General features: G+C 38.6%; 1 long non-coding RNA gene across 1 annotated transcript in view; it reads left to right on the forward strand.

Moving 5' to 3' along the window:
* Nucleotides 1-22,473, forward strand: part of LOC144381429 (uncharacterized) — a 231,381-nt gene that overhangs the window by 143,749 nt on the left and 65,159 nt on the right. The gene's annotated exons all lie outside the window — the stretch shown is intronic.

Below are 22,473 nucleotides of genomic sequence, written 5' to 3' on the forward strand. Positions count from 1 at the left end.
TGACAAGCTAATCAGGTGTACCTATGCACCAAGCTTTCAGGCTAAACTGTCACCAGATTGGCTCTGCAGATGGCAGCACCACTAGGCAGGTACTTTATTCAAATGATCTGGGAAAAATAGTATTCTAGGTGCTCAGTCCAGGCTTTTTGGTCACTCAGGGCCAAGAGCTAGCCTTAGCAGCGAATGGGGATATGAATTAGTTCCCCTGCCTGGGCAGGGTGACAAAACCTGCTGCAAGGCTTTTTGTTTGAGGTCTTGACTGAAGCAGAACTGTGCCCCAGACTTCCTGACAAGACAGGGCTATCTGCTTTGCTCTGCTACTTTGCAATGAAGCCTGCCAAACTTTCCACTAAAGTATTGCTGAGCTAAGCAGCTTCCCAGATGTTCTGTTCAGGCTCCCTGGTCAAAAGGGGCTGGGAGCTACCCTCAGCTGTGGATGGGACCATAAATTAGTTTCCCTTTTCAAACAGAGTGGGACAGCTAGCTCCAAGTTTTACAGATTTTATGGCAAGGCTTTCTAGTTAGGTGGAGCCAAGAGCTACACTCAGCTGGAGATGGGCTATACATGGGGAATGACTTGGGAATTGACCTTAAAAAAGATGGTGATATAGGTTGTTTCTAACTTCATTTTCCCTCAAATGAACAACTAACAACTCTTCAAGGACAAGCCACCACTGTGAAAGTCCTAGAACATGGGGATAAGACTGAAGCACCCCCTTCATCACAGAGAATGAGACCATATTAGAAGGATTAGAGGAGAGGCTATATGCTGACCCCAGTTCCCCTCCCTCAGGTCAGTGGAGCAATAAACCAAGAGTACTCACCTGAGTCTATGGTTTCAGTGGGAAAAGAGAGCCCTAGGTGGACATCCAGCTCCCCAGCATCATCGGCCACTCCTTGGGAATGGGTTACTCCAGCCTTGCCCCTCAGGGATTGTAGGGAAATCTATGGGGCTTGACCACTGGAAATCAGACTGTGACAGAGAAGGAGGAGAAGGGGTTTGCAGCAACCCGCTCTCAGATCTGGGCAAACCAAATTCCTATTTAAAGCACACAAATAGCAGTTCCAACCAGCAGTTTTTCTCATCTGCAGAGACAAGACAGTGGCACAGTTTGACAAGGGAACTCCATGGAATGCAGGACGGCCTCATTTGAGACCTCAAAGAGCCTTGCTGACTACGTGTCTTGGTCCTGCCCTTCTGCCTAGGCAGAGAACTAAGTCATAACCCTGCCCGTTGCTGAGTGTAGCTCTCAGCACCACCCACTAGAAAGCTTTGCCAGAACACCAGTGAAGCTCCTTGAAGCTGACTCCTCACCCTTTCTTTGACACAAATCATATGTTCTATGTGTTCCTGTGTACCTTGAGTTTGTGATTGTTTGTTTTGACAATATCTTTTGAGGCCTATTTGATTTTGTGTATCCGGGGCTTTCAAAATTTTAAAATCACTGCATAGTTATCCATTGTGTGAAGGTACCATAATTTATTTAACCAGTCTTTACTGGTGGACATTTAGGTAATTTATAATCTTTTATTCTTACAAACAAACTAAAATGATGTTAATTATTTGCATGTATGTGAGGGCAGAGGCACATGATCCATGAATGAAGCTTCAACTTTATAGTCTTCACTTCCATGGGTTCCGAATATTCACTTTTGTAACAATTTTTTGTTTTTATATTTATTTTTTTTCATTTTCTAGCTTTAAGATGTAATTGCCATATACCACTGTATAACTTTAAGGTGTACAGCATAGTGGTTTAACTCACAGACACTGTGAATGACTACCACTATCAGCTTAGTTAGCATTTGTCATCTCATATACGTACAATAAAAAGAAAAAAATTTCCATGTAATGAGAATTCTTAGGATATACTCTTAACAATTTGCGTGCATATATCATACAGTAGTATTAACTATAGCCTCATGTTGTACTTAGTTCTTATAACTGGAAGTTTATAACTTTTCATCAGCCTCCAACTTATCCTTCCTCCAACCCCTGACTATAACCACAAATCTCTCTTTTTCTATGATTTTTGTTTGTTTAGATTATACATATAAACAAGATCATACAGTATTTGTTTTTCTCTGACTCCTGTCACTTAGTACAATGCCCTCAAGCTACATCCAGATTGTCACAATTGGCAAAATTTCTTCATTATTTATGGATGAGTGTTTCCTTGTGTGTGTGTGTGTGTGTGTGTGTGTGTGTGTGTGTGTGTGTGTATACCATAGCTTCTTTGTCCATTCAGTCACTGACGAACATTTAGCTTTTTTCCATGTGTTGGCTATTGTAAATAATGCCACTATACACATGAGGGGTTCAGGTATCTTTCCAAGTTAGTGTTTTTGTTTCCTATGGATATATTCCCAGAAGTGGAATTGTTGGATCAGATGTAGTTCTATTTTTAGTTTTTTGAGGCTCATCTGTACTCTTGTCCATAGTGGCAGTACCAGTTTACAATCCTACTAATAGTGCACATCCCTTTTCTCCACATCTCCAGCATTTATCTCTTGGCTTTTTGATGATGGCTTTTCTAACCAGTATGAGATGAAATCTGATTGTGGTTTCGTTTGCATTTTCATAATGACTAGTGATGTTGAGCATCTTTTCATATACCATGTCTTTTTTGGAGAAATGTCTATTCAGATAATTTGACCATTTTTTAAATTGGATTTTTTTTTTTTTTTTTTTTTTTGCTGTTGAGTTGTAGGAGTTCGTTATGTATTTGGGATATTAACCCTCTATCAGATAGATGGTTTGCAAATATTTTTCTCATTCGATAAATTGTCTTTTCACTTTGTTGATTTTTTTCTTTTGCTGGGAAGCTTTTTACTTTGATGTATTTCCATTTGTTTATTTTTTAAATTTTATTGCTTGTGCTTTAGCTGTCATGTCCAAAAAATTATTGCTAAGACCCATGTCAAATTTTTTTCCTATGTTTTCTGCTAGGAGGTTCAAGGTTTTAGGTCTTAAATTTAAGTTTTAATTCACTTAATTTTTGTGTGTCTATAATATAGAGGTCAAGTTTCATACTTTTATATGTGAATATATAACTTTCCCAGCACAGTTTATTGTAAAAGCTATCTTTCATTCACTGAGTTTTATTGGTTCCTATATCAAATATTAGTTAACTGTAAACGCTTGGGTTTTTTTCTGGGCTGTCAATACTGTTTCATTGGTCTATTTGTCTGTTTTGAATTCCAGTTACCATACTGTTTTGATTACTATAGCTGTATAGCATAGCTTCAAGTAAGCAAGTGTTATGCTTCCTACTTTGTTCTTGTTCAAGAATGCTTTGGATATTTGGGATCTTTTGTGATTCCATATAAACTTTAGGATTTTTTCATACTTCTGTAAAAAATGCCACTGAAAACTTGATAGGTATTTCATTGAATCTATAGATGCCTTTTGATAGTATTGACATTTTAACAATACTGATTTTTCCAATCCATGAACATAAGATAGCTTTCCATGTATTTGTGTCATCTTCAATTTCTTCTATTAATGTTTAGAATTTTTCAGAGTAGAGATCTTTCACTTACTTGGTCGTGGTGAATAATCCTTTTAATGTACTGTTGGATCCTATTGGCTAGTATTTTGGTGAGAATTTTTGCATCCGTGTTCATCAAGGATATTGGTCTGTAATTCTCCTTTTTGATGGGGTCTTTGTCTGGTTTGGGGATCAAGGTAATGGTGGCCTCATAAAACAAGTTTGGAAGTTTTCCTTCCATTTCTATTTTTGGAACAGTTTCAGAAGAATAGGTATTAATTCTTCTTGAAATGTTTGGTAGAATTCCCCTGGGAAGCCATCTGGCCCTGGGCTTTTGTTTGTTGGGAGATTTTTGATGACTGCTTCAATTTCCTTAGTGATTATAGGTCTGTTCAGGTTTTCTATTTCTTCCTGGTTCAGTTTTGGTAGTTGATACATCTCTAATAATGCATCCATTTCTTCCAGATTATCTAATTTCCTGGTATATAGTTGCTCATAATATGTTCTTATAATTGTTTGTATTTCTTTGGTGTTGGTTGTGATCTCTCCTCTTTCATTCATGATTTTGTTGATTTGGGTCATTTCTCTTCTCTTTTTGATAAGTCTGGCCAGGGGTTTATCAATTCTTGTTAATTCTTTCAAAGAACCATCTCCTTGTTTCGTTGATCTGTTTTACTGTTCTTTTGGTTTCTATTTCATTGATTTCTGCTCTGATCTTTATTATTTCTCTTTTCCTGCTGGGTTTAGGCTTTATTTGCTGTTCTTTCTCCAGCTTCTTTAGGTGTAGGGTTAGGTTGTTTATTTGAGACCTTTCTTGTTTCTTGAGAAAGGCTTGTATTGCTATATACTTTATTCTTAGGACTGCCTTTGCTGCATCCCAAAGATTTTGAACAGTTGTGTTTTCATTTTTGTTTCCATGAATTTTTTAAATTCTTCTTTAATTTCCTGGTTGACCCATTCATTCTTTAGTAGGATGTTCTTTAGCCTCCATGTATTTGAGTTCTTTCTGCCTTTCCTCTTGTGATTGAGTTCTAGTTTCAAAGCACTGTGGTCTGAAAATATGCAGGGAATGATCCCAATCTTTTGGTACCGGTTGAGACCTGATTTGTGACCTAGGATGTGATCTATTCTGCAGAATGTTCCATGGGCACTAGAGAAGAATGTGTATTCTGTTGCTTTGGGATGGAATGTTCTGAATATATCTGTGAAGTCCATGTGGTCCAGTGTGTCATTTAAAGTCTTTATTTCCTTGTTGATCTTTTGCTTAGATGATCTGTCCATTTCAGTGTGGGGAGTGATAAGTCCCCCACTATTATTGTATTGTTGTCGATGTGTTTCTTTGCTTTTGTTATTAATTGCCTCATATAATTGGCTGCTCCCATGTTAGGGCATAGATATTTACAGTTGTTAGATCTTCTTGTTGGATAGACCCTTTAAGTAGGATATAGTGTCCTTCCTCATCTCTTATTATAGTCTTTGGTTTAAAATCTAATTTGTCTGATATAAGGATTGCCACCCCAGCTTTCTTTTGGTGTCCATTAGCATGGTAAATGGTTTTCCACCCCCTCACTTTCAATCTGCGGTGTCTTTGGGTCTAAAATGAGTTTCTTGCAGACAGCATATCGATGGGTCTTATTTTTTTATCCAATCTGATAGCCTGTGTCTTTTGATTGGGGCATTTAGCCCATTTACATTCAGGGTAACTATTAAAAGACATGAATTTAGTGCCATTGTACTGCCTGTAAGGTGACTGTTACTCTATATTGTCTCTGTTCCTTTCTGGTCTATATTACTTTTAGGCTCTCTCTTTGCTTAGAGGACCCCTTTCAAAATTTCTTGTAGGTCTGGTTTTGTGTTTACAAATTCCTTTAGTTTTTGTTTGTCCTGGAAGCTTTTTATCTCTCCTTCTATTTTCAATGACAGCCTAGCTGGATATAATATTCTTGGCTGCATATTTTTCTCATTTAGTGCTCTGAATATATCCTGCCAGTCCTTTCTGGCCTGCCAGGTCTCTGTGGATAGGTCTGTTGCCAATCTAATGTTTCTATCATTGTAGGTTGTAGATCTCTTCTCCCAAGCTGTTTTCAGGATTTTCTCTTTGTTTCTGAGATTCGTAAGTTTTACTATTAGATGTCGGGGTGTTGAGCTATTTTTATTGATTTTGAGGAGGGTTCTCTGTGCCTTCTGCATTTTGATGCCTGTTTTCTTCCCCAAATAAGGGAAGTTCTCTGCTATAATTTGCTCCAATATACCTTCTGCCCCTCTTTCTTTCTTCTTCTTCTGGGATCCCAATTATTCTAATGTTGTTTTGTCTTTTGGTATCGCTTATCTCTTGAATTCTGCCCTCATGATCCAGTAGTTGTTTATCTCTCTTTTTCTCAGCTTCTTTATTTTCCATCATTTGGTCTTCTATATCCCTTTTTTCTCTTCTGCCTCATTTATCCTAGCAGTTAGAGCCTCCATTTTTGATTGCACCTCTTTAATAGCCTTTTTGATTTCAACTTGGTTAGATTTTAGTTCTTTTATTTCTCCAGGAAGGGTTTCTCTAATGACTTCCATGCTTTTTTCAGGCTGAGCCAGTATCTTTAAAATCATCATTCTGAACTCTAGTTCCGACATCGTACTAATGTCTGTACTGAGTAGGTCTCTGGCAGTCGGTACTGCCTCCTGTTCTTTTTGTTGAGGTGATTTTTTTTAATTTTGTCCTTTTGTCCAGAGGAGAATAGATGAATGAGAGAACAAAATGCTAACAGGGTACCAACATCCCCAGAAAATATACTCTAAACAAATCAGAAAAGACCTGAAACCGGGGGGAAAGAAAGGGTAAGAAAGAAAAAAGAAAAAGAAAAAAATAAAAACAAAAACAAAAACAGAACAACAACAAAAAAACAGAATATGATCAAATATGATCAGGCTGGTGCATAGATCAGTGCCACACACTAGATTTTGGGTGTATTTTGGTCTTTTAGAAGAAAGTACCTCCCAAAATTTTAAAGAAAGAAAAACTTATATCTGTACAAAAATAAGGGTTAATACAATGAAGGGATGGAATATGACTCTAAATATGAAAATTATAAAAGATTTTATAAAAGGAATTGTTAAGTTGTTTGAAAAAAGAAAGAAGAAGATTTAAAAAAAAAGAAAAAAAAAAAGGGAGAGAATGTGATCAGGCAGGAGACTAGAACAAAGCCATACACTAGAGATTTAGGGTATATTTTGATCTATAAGAAGAAACTGTATCTCAAAATTTTAAAGAGAGAACAACTTATATATATATATATATATATGCCAAAAATAAGGGTAACTACTATGAAAGGATAGAATATGACTCTAAAAATGAAAAATAAAAAAGATTTTTTTTTTTTTTAAGATTTTGTTTATTTATTTATTTGACAGAGAGAGAGAAACAGCATGAGAGTGGATAGGGTCAGAGGGAGAAGCAGGCTCCCCGCTGAGCTGGGAGCTCAACGTGGGACTCGATCCCAGGACTCCGGGATCATGACCTGAGCCTAAGGCAGTCGCTTAACCAACTGAGCCACCCAGGCGCCCAATAAAAAAGATTTTTTTAAAAAGGGATTGATAAGATGTTGGTTGAAAAAGGGAAAAATAAAAATAAAAAAAAAAAAAAGACAGTTAAAAAAAAATTAACTGAAAGACTAAAGAATCATGGTAAAAAAGCCATGGATTCTATGTGCAGTATTCCCCTAGCGCTGGAGTTCTGCCGTTCTCATTGATCGGTAAACTTGGTCTTGGCTGGCTGTTCTCGCTGATCTTCTGGGGGAGGGGCCTGTTGCGGTGGTTCCCAAATGTCTTTGCTGGAGGCGGAATTGCCCCGCCCTTGCCTGCCCGGGCTAAGTTACCTGCTCGGGTTTGCTCTCAGGAGCTTTTGTTCCCTGCAAGCTTTCCCTATGGCTTTGGAGGCCGAGAGTGAAAATGGTGGCCTCCCAATCTCCGCCCCAGAGGAGCCGAGAACTCGGGGCCTCGCTCCTCAGTGCGCCCCCAGAGAAAAGCAGTCACTCCCATCTCCCCGGTCTCCGGCCGCACTCCGTGCTCACCCGGCCTGTGACCGAGCGTTTCTATCTCTGGCACCCGACCCCGTGTGGAGTCTCCAAACCCAGCAGATCCCTGCGGTGCACTCCTGCACCTCTCCTCCCAGGGGAAGAATGGGAGTCTCCCCAGATCTGCCGTTTGTTGGGTCCCTGCTGGAGGAGCAGTGGCCCGACTGTGCTGGGGATCACGGTTTATGGCAACCCTGAGCTGCAAGCCCACTCCTTGGCTCCGTCTCTGTAGCCGGCTTCCCTGCTCCCATGCCTGGGAGCTCTGCCACACTCAGGCACCCCTGGTCTTTCTGTGACCCCAAGGGTCCTGAGACCACACTGTCCCACGAGGGTTCCACCCCCTGCTTAGCCACTGGAGTGATGTCCCTCAGCGGAGCCGACTTCTAAAAGTTCTGATTTTGTGCTTCCCCGCTCTATGACTTGCCAGAAGCGGCCAATGGAGCCCCCCCCCCATCATCTATCCTCCCGAATATCACTTCCAATTCACTTCTCCCCATGTCCTACCTTCCAGAAAGTGGTCGCTTTTCTGTTCAGAGAGTGGCTGGTATTCTTTTCTTCGATCTCCTGTTGAGTTCGTAGGTGTTCAGAATGGTTTGATCCCTATCCAGCTGAATTCCTGGGACCAGACGAAATCCAGGTCTCCTGCTCCTCTGCCATCTTGCTCCACCCCCATGACTGGTTCATTTTTATATTTTCTTTGTGTTTTTAAAGTTCTCACTATGTTCATCTGTTATCGCAAGTCCAATGAGTATCTTTTTTTTATGTTCAATTAGCCAACATATAGTACATCATTAGTTTTTGATGTAGTGTTCAATGATTCATTAGTTATGTATAACACCCAGTGAATATCTTTATGACCATTACTTTGAACTCTTTATCAAGTAGATTCTTATCACCATTTCATTTAGCATTTTTTTCCCTGAGGTTTTATCTTTTTCTTTCAATGGAACATATTCCTCTGTCTCTTCATTTGGTGAGTGTTTGTTTCTATGTATTAGGTCTGTCAGTTATGTCTCCCCATTTTCAAAGTAGTAGACTTATGTAGAAGGCATCCTTTGGGTCCCAGTTCCAAAATTCCTCCTGATCACCAGAATCAGAAGTTCCCGGGTTGTCCCCTGTGTGGGCTGCCTGTGCCGTCCTGTTGTTGCTGAGCTACCCTGGTGTGTGGTGCCTGCCCTCAGCCCAGCCATCTGCAGTAACCAACGACAACTACTGTGGATGCAGTAGTGGTCAGGCTTTTCATCCCAAGATGAATTAGATACTGTGTGTGTGATGATGAGAGGGACTAGGTTCCCCTGTCTTTGGGGATTCCTGTCCCAGCCAGGGTTGGCCACTGGGTGTGGCAGTGCAATAGTTGGTATGTGGGGATGCCTGTCCTTATTGGGGATGCCTACCAGGTGTGGCAGTGTGGAAGCCACTTCAGAGGAGCTCCTGCCAGTGTGAACAGGTTGGGTAATCCACAGGGGAGCATGGGAACAGGACAAGCAGCGCTAGTAAGGTAGAAGGAAGGTATCAGTACTGGTTTCTGTAAGCATCTGGCCACCTAGGCTGAAGGAGGGCAGGAAAATGGTGACTGCCAGTACTTCAGTTCCCGGGAAAAGCTCCAGCAGATCCGTGCCCCTCTGGCACATGTCCTAAAATTAGTCAATAAATCTTCAGGTATTGCCTTGGCACTTTTCAAATTGCTGTTTCCATTCTTGAACTGATTGATATAACATACTGACCCTTTAAGAGCAGAGACAGTTTTCTAAAGCCCCCTGGCTCTCCCAGAGTTATCTGCGAGAAAAATCAGAGTCCCATTGATTTTCAGAGCCAGACATTATGAGGATTCATCTTCCTAGTACAGGTTCTGAGGGCTGGGGTACCTGGTGTGGGGCTTAATCCCCTTACCCCTCTGTACCTGTGAACTCTCTCTAATTGCGGTTGCCACATAGGGGGTTTGGTTCCAATCATATCTCTACCTCTCCTATCCTTTTCAATGTGGCCTTCTCTTTAAATCTTTAGCTATGAAAGATCTGCTCTGAAATCTTCAGGTCATTTTCAGAGTGAGTTGCATTACATGTAGTTGATGCCCTTGTGTGTCAGTGGTTAGGAGGTAAGCTCAGGATCCTCCTACTCTGCCATGTTCCCTCACTCTTCATTGTGGTATTAATTTGTATATTCCAGATGATTAGTGATGTTCAGCATTTTTTCATTTACTTTTTGGGCATTTTGATGTTTTCTTTGGAAAAAAAATGTCTACATAGTACTTCTGCCTAATTTATTGTTTGGTTTTTATTATATATATTCTGTATATATTAACTCCATTTTTTATTATTATGTTATGGTAGTCACCACACATTACATCATTAGTTTTTGATGTAGTGTTCCATGATTCATTGTCTGCATATAACACCCAGTGCTCCATGCAATACATGCCCTCCTTAATACCCATTACCAGGCTAACCCATCCCCCACCCCCCTTCCCCTCTAAAACCCTCAGTTTGTTGCCCGGAGTCCATAGTCTCTCATGGGTCCTCTTCCCCTCTGATTTCCCCCACTTCATTTTTCCCTTCCTTCTCCTAATGTCCTCCATGCTATTTCTTATGTTTCACAAATAAGTGAAACCCCTAATATATGGTTTGCAAAAATTTTCTCCCATTCCGTACATTGTTTGTCATTTTGTTAATTGTTCTTTTTGCCATACAGAAGCTTTTAAGTTGGTCTATGGCCATACCACCCTGGACGTACCCAATCTTGTCAAAGCTTTTCAGTTGATATAATTCCATTTGTTAATTTTTGCTTTTGTTGTTGGTGTTTTTGGCATCATGCCCAAAAAAATCATTACCAATACCAATATCAGCAAGCTTCTTCCCTACATTTTCTTCTAGAAATTTTATGGTATCAGGTCTTATGTTTAAGTCTTTGATCCTTTTCAGGTTAATTTTTGCAAGTGGTGTGAAATAGGGGTTCAGTGTCATTGTTCTGCATGCGTTTCTCCAGTTTTCCCAGAACCATTTGTTGAAAAGACTTTCCTTCTCAATTGGGTGTTCTTAGCTCCCTTGTTGAATATTGGTTGACCATATAGGACAGGATTTAATTCTGGTCTCTTTATTCTGTTTCTTTCATTGATGTGTCTTTTTCTGTGCCAGTCCCATGTTTTCATTGCCATAGTTTTGTATTATATAGTTTGAAATGTGGAAGTGTAATGCCTTTCTTCTTTTTTCCTCAGGAATGCTTAAGCTTTAAAGGGTCCATTGTGGTTTCACACAAATTTTAGGATTCTTTGTTTTGTTTATGTGAAGAATACCTTTTGTATTTTGATAGAGATTGTATTGAATCTGAAGATTACTTTTGGTATTTTGGCCATTTTAACAGTATTAATTCCAAACCATGAATACAGGGTGCCTTTTTATTTGTGTCTTTGATTATGTTAACAAAGTCTTATAGTTTACATTGTACATATCTTTCACTTCCTTGGCTAAATTTATTCCTAAGTATTTTGTTATTTTTGATGCTATTAGGAATGGGACAGTTTCCTTTTTATTTATTTTTTCAATTAAAATAAAACTGACATAAAATATCCTATTAGTTTCAGGTGAACCTCATAGTGATTTGATATTTTTATACATTACAAAATGGTCACCACAATAAGTCTAGTTACTGTCACCATACAAAATTATTTCAATATTATTGACTATATTACCTATGTTGTACTTTACCTATGATTGACTTATTTTACAACTGAAAGTTTTTACATCTTAATCCTCTTTATTTTTTTTCATCTCCCACCACTTCTCCCTCTGGTAACCAACAGTTTCCTGAATCTGTGATTCTGTTTCTGTTTTGTTTCCTTTGTTGGTTTTGTATTTTAGATACCACATAAAAGTGAAATCATATGGCATGTGTCTTTCTCTGATTGACATGTCATTTGTGCAGTACCCTCTAGGTCCATCCATGTGGTTAAAAATGGCAAGATTTTATCCTTTTATATGACTGAATCATATTCCAGTGTGTGTGTGTGTGTGTGTGTGTGTGTGTGTGTGTGTGTGCCTCATCTTTATCCATTCATCTGTTGATGGACACAGGTTGCTTATATATCTTGGCTATTGTAAATAATGCTGCAATGAATATAGAGGAACATATGAAAGAGGAACAAGAGAAACATATCTTTTTTAATTAGTGTTTTTGTTTTTTTCAATTACCCAGAAATAGATTAGGTGGATTTTATGGTATTTCCATTTCTTTTTTTTGAGGGACCTTTATATTGCTTTTGAGGGACCTTCAACTGCTGCAGCAGTTTACATTGTTACCAACAGTGCGTGAGGGTTTCCTTTTCTCCAAATCCTGCCCAACACTTATTTCTATTTTAAGTACTAGCATTCTGACAGGTTTAAGGTGATCTCATTGTGGTTTTGATTTGCACTGCACATCTTTTCATGTGTCTGTTGGCCATTATATGTCTTCTTTTGGAAAATGTATTTTCAGATTCTCTGCCCAGTTTTTAATCAAGTTGTTTGGGGTTTTTTGCTGTTGAGTTGTATGAGTTCTTCATTTATTTGGATATTAATCCCTTATCAGATATGTTATTTGCAGATATCTCCTCTCATTCAGTAGGTTGTCCTTTGATTTTGTTGATTGTTTCCTTTGCTGTACAAAAGCATTTTACTTGGATGTAGTCACAATTATTTTTGCTTTTATTGCATTGGCTGAGGATACAGTTCCGAAAGAATATTCCTAAAACAGATGTCCAAGAGATTACTGTCTGGTTTTTTTAGGAGTTTTATGGTTTCAGGTCTTGCGTTAATGTCTTTAGTTTATTTTTAGTTTATTATTGTATATCATGCAGGAGAGTGGTCCAGTTTCATTCTTTTGCATTAGCTGTTCAGTTTGTGTAGACCTATTTGTTGAAGGGATTGTCTTTTCTCCACTATACATGCTTGTTTCCTTTGTTGTAGATTAACTCACCATATAAGTAAGGTTTTTATATCTGGGCTCCCTATTCTGTTTCATTGATACACAGCTGTTTCATGACAGTACCATACAGTTTTAATTAGTATACTTTGTTAAAAATTGCAGATCATCCCTGTAAGCCAAGTGGTTGACCCAGACATCCACGACCCAGCCATAAGTTCATTGCAGCCTCTGAGCTTCTCACTCTGACTCCAATTAGGTGAACAGGTTGTCCTCACACAGAGGGGTTTTCACATTGTGGATGATGAATTGGCTTGTGTGGTCCATGAACTCCATGTACACCTGTGTGCACTGTCCCTGCAAGCTGGCCCTGCCCAGCACCTTGGTGACCCTGGCCAGCTTAATGGGCTTGGGCTGCACATGGCTCACTTAGTAGTATAATTTGTAATCTGAGATTGTGACGCCTTTAGTTGTTTTTTTTTTTTTTTTGACAGAGAAAGACATAGCAAGAGAGGGAACACAAGCATGGGGAGTGGGAGAGGGAGAAGCAGGCTTCCCGCTGAGCAGGGAGCCTGATGTGGGGCTCGATCCCAGGACCCTGGGATCATGACCTGAGCCGAAGGCAGGCGCCCAACGACTGAGCCACCCAGGTGCCCCTGTGATGCCTCTAGTTTTATTCTTATTTTTCAAGGCTGCTTTGGCTAATGGGGATCCTTTGTGGTTTTATACAAATTTTAGGATTATTTGTTTTAGTTCTGTGAAAAATAGTATTGGTATTTTGATAGAGATTGCATTGAATCTGTGGATTGCTTCAGATGGAATGAACAGTTTAACAATATTCTAATCCATAGATACGGCATGTATTTCCATAGATTTGTGTTTCTTTGATTACTTTCAGCAATATCTTATATTTTTTACCCTCCTTGGTTAAATTTATTCCTAAATATTTTATTCTTTTTATGCAATGGTTAATGAGATTTTTTTCATTTTTTTCTCGTATTTCATTATTAGTATATAGAAATGCAATAGAATTTTGTATATTAATTTTGTATCCTGCAATTTTACTGAATTCCTTTATTAGTTCTAATAGTTATTTGGTGGAATCTTTAGGGTTTTCTATATTTATATCATGTCATCTATAAGTAATGACATTTTTACTTCTTTTTATTTTTTAAAGATTTTATTTATTTATTCATGAGAGACAGAGAGAGAGGCAGTGGGAGAAGCAGGCTCCCAAGGAGCAGGGAGCCCGATGCGGGACTCAATCCCAGGAGCCTGGGATCATGACCTGAGCCGAAGGCAGATGCTTAACCATCTGAGCCACCCAGGCGCCCAACATTTTTACTTCTTCCTTGCCATTTTGAATGCTTGCTTCCTTGCTTATGTTTGTATGTATGTATGAGTGCCATTTCTAGTACTTCCAGTACTATGTTTACTAAAAATGATGATTGTAGTCATCTTTTTCTTATTTCCTAATCAACACTGAGTATGATGTTGTTGGTTTGTCATAATGGTCTTTTTTAAATATTTTATTTTATTTTATTATGTTATGTTAGTCACCATACAATACATCATTAGTTTTTGACATAATGGCCTTAATTGTGTTGAAGTACATTCCCTCTATACTCACTTTTTTGTAAGCTGGTTTTTTGTGGGTTTTTTTTTTTTTTTTTACTCATAAGTGGATGTTTGATCTTGTCAAATGTTCTTTCTGCATCTATTGAGGTGATCCTAGTATTTTTATCCTTCATTTTATTAATGTCCTAAAAACCACTTTGCATGTTTTGTGGATATTGAACCATCCTGCGTCCCTAGATTAAATCTCGCTTGATCATGGTGTATGATCCTTTTAATGTGTTTTTGAAATTGGTTTTCTTATATTTTGCTAAGGAATTTAGCATATAATTTTCTTTCTTTGTTGTGTTTTTGTCTGGTTTTGGTATCAGGGTGCTGTTGGCCTCATAGAATGAATTTGGAAATATTTTTTCTTTTCTTTTTTTTTTAATGCGAGAGAGAGAGAGAGCACAGGAGAGGGGGAAAGGGTCAGAGGGAGAAGCTGACTCCCTGCTGAGCAGGGAGCCTGATGCAGGACTTGATCCTGGGACTCCAGGATCATGACCTGAGCTAAAGGCAGTCGCTTAAACAACTGAGCCACCCAGGCACCCCAAATTTGGAAATATTTCTGTTCAGATTTTGGAATAGCTTGAAAAGGATAGGTATTAACTCTTTTCTTAAATGTCTGATAGAATTTACTTCTGAAGCTGTCTGGTTTTGGACTTGTATTTGATGGAAATTTTTTTTATTATTGATTCAATTTAATTACTAGTAATCCATCTCTTCAGATTTTCTATTTCTGGTTCAGTCTTGGAAGGTGGCATGTCTCTAGGAATTTATCCATTTATTTTAGGTTGTCCAATTTATTGGCATATAATTGTTTGTAATAGTATCTTATAATCTTTGATATTATTGTGATGTTAATTTTAATATTCTTTTATTTTTTTATATAGTTAAGTCTTCTTTCTTGATGATCTGGTTAAAGGTTTGTTCATTTTGTCCATCTTTTCAAAGAAAAGTTCTTAATGGGTTTTTTTTTCAGCTTCTGTTTCCTTTATTTCTGCTCTAACAGTTATTATTTCCTTCCTTCTACTAAATTTGGACTTTGTTCTTTTTCTAGTGGCTTTAGGTATAGGGTTAAATTATTTATTTGAGATTTTTCTTGTTTCTTGAGGTAGGCCTGTATCACTATAAACTTTCCTCTTAGAAGTGTTTTTCAGTGTCCCATAGGTTTTTTTTTTTTTATGTTATGTTAATCACCATACATTACATCATTAGTTTTTGATGTAGTGTTCCATGATTCATTGTTTGTGCATAACACCCAGTGCTCCATGCAGAACATGCCCTTCTTAATACCCATCACCAGGCTAACCCATCCCCCCCACCCCCTCCCCTCTAGAACCCTCAGTTTGTTTCTCATAATCCATAGTCTCTCATGGTTCGTCTCCCCCTCTGATCCCCCCCACTTCATTTATCCCTTCCTGCTATCTTCTTCTTCTTCTTCTTCTTCTTTTTTTTAACATATAATGTATTATTTGTTTCAGAGGTACAGGTCTGTGATTCATCAGTCTTACACAATTCACAGCGCTCACCATAGCACATACCCTCCCCAATGTCTATCACCCAGCCACCCCATCCCTCCCACCCCCTACCAGTGTCCATAGGTTTTGAAATGCGTTTTCATATTCACTTGTTTCAGGGTATTCTTTAATTTTCTCTTTCATTTTTTGTTGTTGTTGTTGTTGAACCATTGGCTGTTTAGTAGAATGTTATTTAGTCTCCATGTGTTGGTGTTTTTTCCTGTTTTTTTTTTCTTATAATTAATTTCTAATTTCATACCTATTTCATTGAGAACTTGATATGATCTCAATCTTAAATTTATTGAGATTTTTCTTGTGGCCTAACCTAACAGGAGATCTATCCTGGGGAATGTTCTATGTGTACTGGAAAAAAAAAATTATATTTTGCTATTTGGGGATATAATGTTCTGTATGTATCTGTTAATTCCATGTAGTCTTGTGCAACCTTCAAAGCCACTGTTTTCTTCTTGATTTTCTGCTTGGATCCTCCAATGATGTATGCAGGGTGTCAGAGTCCCCTTCTATTATTGTATTACTGTTAACTTCTCCCTTTATGTCTGTTAATATTTGTTTTATGTATTTTGGTGCTCCTATGTTGGGTGCATAGATAATTACAATTGTTATATCCTCTTGTTGGATTGATACCTTTATTATTATATAATGTCTTTTCTGTCTCTTGTTACAGTCTTTATTTTAAAGTCTATTTTGTCTGAAAGAAGTATTACTACTTCAGCTTTCCTCTTGTTTCTATTCACATGGAAAGTATTTTGTCATCCCTATATGTAGCCTTGGGTATTAGGCAGACCAGCCAAGGGAAAAGCCAAGCTATTCTAGGTCCCACTTGTGCAGCCTGTAAAGGAATATTGTCCAGTGACTAAGCAAACATTTTATCATAACAATTAGTCTTGTACTGATTTATAACATCCCTAGAAGGCTTGAAGATGCATTTGTGGAATCAAACCATGGTGTTTGATTATAGTATTTTGTGCATAACACCCAGTGCTCCATGCAGTAGACTTGGAGATATATCACCTAGGAAGATATGTCACCCAGTGCTCCATGCAGTAGACTTGGAGATATGTCACCTAGGAAGATATGTCACCCAGTGCTCCATGCAGTAGACTTGGAGATATGTCACCTAGGAAGGATTCAGTGACATTTTTACTTTCAATACAAAGGGAAATTTTTCCCTGCAGTAGACTTACCTGAGTAAAGAATATATCTTGAGCTTCAGTGGAGGTTTCCCAATGTCAAATTACTCTACCGTAGGAGAAAATAGACTGATTTTATTCTCTTGCTGGTCGATACCACTCCGTTTTTTACACCCATTGTCCAGGACAGGTCCACCAGATACTTGCACTGGCAGGAACAAAAACTCCTTCGGGTTCTTTTGCATTATCTAGATGTTGACATAACCAGCAATCAGATAGATTAGTTAAGGTGGCCAGGGTTTGGAAGACTGGTGTGAGTGGGTGTTTAGGTTGTGCTAGAATTGTTGAAAAAGCAGTAAGAGTTAGTTAAATAAGACATAGTTTGAAAGGGAGCCAATAGTGGAGGAACGGGGAAGAATATGTTAAGACAAGCAATCTCTCACCAATCTTCATGTAAATGGAAAAGAAAAGGTTTTATTTAAATTTCTGGGTCAGAGAACTTGCCAGGTCAGGGAGAGAGGAGGTTTTAAGAGAAGATAAATGGAGACAAAATTATTGATTCAAGATCTTGGACAAAGCTGCCTATTTCATAATGTCATTCACTCCAGGAGCCTGAGTAGGCTCTGAAAATCCTCAATTTGAGGTCACTCATAGAGATGGCCTTCTGTTTGTCAGGGGAGTGATGATCTGGATCTAGCTTAGTGCGTTTCATGTCAATGCAAGAAGAATTTTATTTTGATGACAATATAGATGGTTAACAGTACTTCCTAGGGCCTCTCCCACTGTGACAATGCACATTTTCTTGTAAAAACTTTGATGCATACTCCATCTCCTGTGCTTAGAACTCAGGCAGCTGTAAGCCGCACAGGCACTGAGGACAAACTCTCTCCATGCCCAAGGTTGATCCTGGGTGGGCTCTTGCCTTGTCAGATGGGCTAGCCCCAAACCTACTACAAATAGCTGGTGCTGAGCCCTGGGGAAGGAAAGTGCAAAGTTGTTACCATGCCTGGGTGAGAACCCTTCTGGTGGTTCCATGTGGTATTTGTGCCTCATGTAGCCAGTGATGAGCTCAGCTGCCTGCCCACCCCTGGCCTTGGAGTGCTACTCTTACCTTTCCATTCCAGCTGCCAGGAGTAACAGAGCTCTGGGCAGGCAAAGCTTGAGGGGACACGAGGCAAGCACAGCCCACCCAGGCTGGCCAAGTACCCTCCCTGCTGCAAGGGGCCTAAGACCTGAGCCACATTCCATTTTTTTAATATTTTCTATCTCTTATTTGAAGTTCTCACTATGTTCATTCTTTTCCCAACTTTGGTGAGCATTTTATGACCATTAAACTCTTAATCAGGTACATTGCTTATCTCTATTTTGTTTAGTTCTTTTTATGAGGTTTTGTTGTGTTCCTTCATTTTGAACATGTGTTCCTATGTCTCCTCATTTGGCCTGATTCTTTTTGTTTGTTTCTATGTATAGGTGGTTCACCTAGGTCTACTAGTCCATAAGGAGTTTCCCCAAAGCACAACTCTTCTGATCATCAAAACTAGGTCCTCCAGGGCTATCTCTGTGTAGTCTGCATACACCCTCCTTGTGTCTGGGCCGTGAGTGCTGTGGGCATGCTGGTGGGTTGGTGTAGAACCCTGGCCTGGCTGCAATGCCTGTCCGTCACTGCTGTGGGCAGGTGGTGGGTGGGGCTGGCCCTTCCAGTGGCTGGATCAGAGGCCTAGCTGCAGCTCTTGTGTGCATGCCGGTGGGCAAAGCTCATTGCCAGTGTGACTGGATGTTAGGCCCAGCCAGGTATGTTGGGGCTGTGCTGGTGGGTAGGAGCAGCTTACCCCCATCAGGGTAAGAGACACTTTGTTGGGGTGCAGTCCTGGTAGAGGCCATCCTCTTGATATGGTGGGGTGAGAGCCCCTTTGGAGGGGTACCTCTTTGGATGACCCATTTGGGCAGGGCAGATCTGAGAGGGACGCTATGGCAGGATGAGTGTTGCTAGTAGGGTAGATAGAGAATGTCAAGACTGGCACCTGCCAGCAGCAGGACAGCTAGGAAGAAAGAAAGCAAGAAAAATGGCTCCCACCAAGCACTTTTTTTTCCTGGACAAAGTTCCTACAGACTCTGCCCCTCAGACACCCTCAGCCCAGGTGCTTTTTTCCCCCCATTTTTTATTATAGTAAAATACACATATAAAATTTGATATTTTAGCTACTTCTAAGTGTATAGTTTAGTGGTATTAAGTACTTTCATATTTTTCTGTAACCATTATCATCATCCATCTCCAGAACTCCTTATCTTGCAAAACTGAGACCATACCTATTAAATATTAACTCCTCTGATCTTCTCCTCCCAGCCCCTGGCTACCTCCATTCTACTTTCTGTCTGTATGATTTTAAACTTCCACCTCTGTGCTGTATCTTGGAGGTTCTGAGTTTATATGTGGACCCTTTAAGAGCAGTCTCAGTTTCTTTTAGCCCTCCAGCTCTCCCAGAGTTAAGTTCTACTGATTTTTAAGGCCAGACATTATGGAGGCACATCTTCCCGGTGAAGGTGCCCAGGCCAGGGCTTGCTAGATAATGTGGCTTAAACCCCTTTTTCTCAGAGAGGACATCTGTGCTATTTGATATCCCTCCTACTTGTGGATTGCTTCACTGGGCAGTCTAAGGTCCAACCAGATCCTTTCTCTGATGGTTCTGTCCTTCTTGTTGTGGATTTCTCTTTATATCTTTTGCTTTAGATTAGCTGTTACATTAGCTTTCACATTGTTTTCAGAGAGAATTCTATATGTAGTTTCAGCCTCAGTGTGTCTGTGGAAGTAAGTGAGTGTGAGTGAGTGATCTTCCTACTCTGCCATTTTGTTTGAGCTGCATTATTCTTTAAATGTTTGGAGACATTCACCATTAAAGACATCTAATTCTGGGCTTTTCATCATTGGTTCATTTTTGATTACTGAATCTCCTTACTAGTAATTGGTTAATCCAGATTTTCTATTGCTTCCTGAGTCAGTCTTGGTAGTTTATATGTTTCTAAGAATTTTTTCCATTTCTTCTAGGTTATCCAGTTTTGGGGTGTACAGTTGTTCATAGTAGTCTCTTATTATACTTTGTTTTCTGTTGTATCAGTTGCAATGTTTCCTTTTTCACTTATATTTTATTGATTTAGGTTTTATGGCTTTTTTCCTTGGTTAGTCAAGCTAAAAGATTTGTCACTTGTCTTTATCTTTCAAAGAACCAAATTTAAGTTTAGTTAATATTTACTATAGTTTTCCTTTTCTCTGTTTAATTTATTCCTCCCCTAATCTTTATTATTTCCTTCCTTCTGCTAACTTTGGGCTCAGTTTGTTTTTTTTCTAGTTCCTTAAGGCATAGTGTTAGGTTGTTTGGGGTATTTCTTATTGCTTAATGTAGGCATTTATTACTATGAACTTCCCTCTTAGAACTGCTTTTGCTACATCCCATCAGTTTTAGTAAGTTTCCATTTTTGTTTTTCTCAAGATACTTTTCTATTTCCCCTTTAATACCTCTTTGATCCATTGGTTGTTAATGAGAGTGTTGTTTAATTTCCATGTGTTCATCTGTTTTTGTTTTCCTGTTGCTATTAATTCTAGTTTTTACCATTGCAGTCAGAGAGGATGCTTGGTATGATTTCAGTCTTTCTGAATTTGCTAAGACTTGTTTTGAGGCCTAACATATGATCTAGGTCTATGCTAGAAAATGTTCCATGTGAAGTTAAGAAGAATGTATATTCTGCTATTGTGGAATAGAATGTTTTCTTTATCTGTTAGGTCATTTGGTCTATAGTTTTGATCAAATTCACTGTTTTCTTATTCATTCTCTGTCTGGATGATCTATCCGTTGTTGAGAGTGGAGTATTAAAGTCTCCGACTAACATAACATAATAAAATTAAATTAAAAAAAATAAAGTCTCCAACTATATTATTGTATTGTTGTTTATATCTTTTAGCTCTGTTAGTTTTTGCTTGATGTATTTAGGTGCTCTGATATTGGGCACATAAATATTTACAACTGTTGTATCTTGATGGAGTGATCCCTTTATCATTATATATTGACTTTTCTTGTGTCCTTCTACTATTTTTAGCTTAAAGTGTATTTTGTCTAATACAAGTTTAGCTCTCTCTGCATTTGGGCTTTTGTTGTTGTTGTTGTTGTTACTGTATGCTTGTAATATCTTTCTATTTCTTCATGCTTGGTCTATGTCTGTCTTTAAGACCGAAGTGAATTTCTTGTATGCAGCGTATCATTGGATTTTTAAAAAATCTATTCACTATTCAATATCTTTTGATTGGATAATAAATCCATTTATATTGAAAGCAATTATTGATAGTTAAGAACTTACTAATACCATGCTGTTACTTGTTTTCTGGTTGTTTCAAGGTTCATTGTACCTTGTTTCTTATCCTGACATCCTTTTTGTGATTTGGTATCTTGTGGTATCAATATGCTTTGATTTCTTTATAATTTTTTTTTGTAATTGCTAAAGGGCTTACCTTTATGTTACATAAAATATTTTAAAATTATAATACCCTATTTTAAACTAATAACTTTAACAGAAAGCCGTTTCTTTTTTTTTTTTTATTTTTTTATTGTTATGTTAATCCCCATACATTACATCATTAGTTTTAGATATAGTGTTCCATGATTCATTGTTTGTGCATAACACCCAGTGCTCCATGCAGAACGTGCCCTCCTCAATACCCATCACCAGGCTAACCCATCCTCCCAACCCCCTCCCCTCTAGAACCCTCAGTTTGTTTTTCAGAGTCCATTGTCTCTCATGGTTCTTCTCCCCCTCCGATTTCCCCCCCCTTCATTCTTCCCCTCCTGCTACATTCTTCTTCTTCTTCTTTTCTTTCTTAACATATATTGCATTATTTGGTTCAGAGGTACAGATCTGAGATTCAACAGTCTTGCACAATTCACAGCGAACAGAAAGCCGTTTCTTTACACTTTTACTCCCCTGCACATTTTAGGTTATTGATGTTACTATTTTAATGGAATTTTTACATTGTGCAACTTATAACGGATTATTGTAGTTATTGTCACTTTTACTATGTTTTTTAACTTTTATTTATTTTTTATTAAGTTCAATTAGCCAACGTATAGTACATCATTAGTTTTTGATGTAGTGTTCAGTGATTCATCAGTTTCATATAACACCCAGTGCTCATCAGATCATGTGCCCTCCTTAATGCCCATCACTCAGTTACCCCATCCTCCCCCCTCCCTCTGTAACCCTCAATTTGGTTCCCAGAGTCCAGAGTCTCTCATGGTTTGTCTCCCTCTCTGATTTCTTCCCATTCAGGTTACCCTCCCTTCCCCTATGGTCCTCTACCCTATTCCTTATATTCCACATATGAGTGAAACCATATGATAATTATCTTTCTCTGCTTGACTTATTTCACTTAGCATAATACCCTCCAGTTCCATCCACATCAATGTAAATGGTGGGTATTCATCCTTTCTGATGGCTGAGTAATATTCTGTTGTTTATCTGAACCACATCTTCTTTATCCATTCATCTGTTGAATATCAGATCATATCTTGGCTCCTTCCACAGTTTGGCGATTGTGGACATTGCTCTATGAACACTGGGGTTCAGGTGCCCCTTCTTTTCACTACATCTATCTCTTTGGGGTAAATATCCAGTAGTGCAATTGCTGGGTCATAGGTTAGCTCTATTTTTAACTTCTTGAGAAACCTCCATACTGTTTTCCAGAGTGGCTGTACCAGCTTGC

The sequence above is a fragment of the Halichoerus grypus genome, chromosome 3 (assembly GCF_964656455.1).
Source record: "Halichoerus grypus chromosome 3, mHalGry1.hap1.1, whole genome shotgun sequence".
Taxonomy (NCBI): Eukaryota; Metazoa; Chordata; class Mammalia; order Carnivora; family Phocidae; genus Halichoerus; species Halichoerus grypus.